The sequence below is a fragment of the Agrilus planipennis genome, unplaced genomic scaffold (assembly GCF_000699045.2).
Source record: "Agrilus planipennis isolate EAB-ADULT unplaced genomic scaffold, Apla_2.0 scaffold201, whole genome shotgun sequence".
In the NCBI taxonomy this organism is placed as follows: domain Eukaryota; kingdom Metazoa; phylum Arthropoda; class Insecta; order Coleoptera; family Buprestidae; genus Agrilus; species Agrilus planipennis.
In genome coordinates, this window is record NW_020439103.1 from 465669 (window position 1) to 466840 (window position 1172).

Consider the following 1172-nt stretch of genomic DNA (forward strand, 5'->3'; position numbering starts at 1 on the left):
AAAAGGTTAGAAATGAAGAGGTATTGGAAAGAATAGGAGAACAGAGGACTCTATGGAAGTCAATAAAAAATAGGCGAGATAGGTTGGTAGGACACCTTCTCAGGCATGAAGCTCTAGTCAGAGACATATTAGAGGCAGAAACAGGAGTTAGGAGGGGTAGAGGTAGACCTAGACTAGATTACTGTTCACAAATAGTTAAGGATGTGGGTTGTGCTAGTTTTAGGGAAATGCGAAGTTTAGTTCAGGATAGGAAAGAGTGGAGGTGCGTGTCCAACCAGTCTTAGGACTGACGACCCTATGATGATAAAATTACTTTTCGAAAATTTTATATACAGCTGAATTTGCCGTTCTACCTTTGTACCCTATTTTTTCCACCACAATTAGCTTCTTCTCAACCCTCCTCTTATTTCCTACTAAATGTCCATCTACCATTCCTTCTTTTTCCTCGTCGCATATCCACACTACCTCATCTATTATCACCTTCCTGTACCCAACTGTAACCGTCTTTTCTACATTTCTTCTCTCTCCTCTTTTGTCATTTGTTCCAACATCTTCTGTATTTTTATCTCGTCGATTCTAATATCATCTCTTATTTATACCTCCACCCCTTACACAAGAGAATGCAACGATCGTAGGTATTCTGCTTATTCATAATTTAGAAACAGATCACTGCGCCCAGATAGATAATTCCGTGAACCATGCCTATAAATCAGAAAGGACTATTAATCTCAAATATATAATGATGTTGTAACTTGGTGTCCCATAAGCTCCTCGTTTGTCGGCATTCAATCACATTGACAAATGGACATTACAATCAGAAAAAAAAGCTGAACGTTCAAATAATTAAAAGAAAAATAAACAGCAGAAACAACTGAAATTGTTTTATTCATGTAGCCATTTGTTTATCATTACTTATTCTACTACCACTTGTCATACTCATTTGGCTATTTGTTTATTGGACATTCCCTGTTGTCTAAAAGTACACAATAAATGCAATTTTACTATTCACGAGAGCCACGGGCAAATGGAATATTGTGGCTTTGTCTCTAAATGTACAATCAATGTCAATATAGCGATATACAATGTGAAATCATAGGCTTTCGCAAAGGCCATTTGTACTATGTAGAACAATAGCATGTTTTCAGTTAAATAAGCATCAAACTGATTATGAA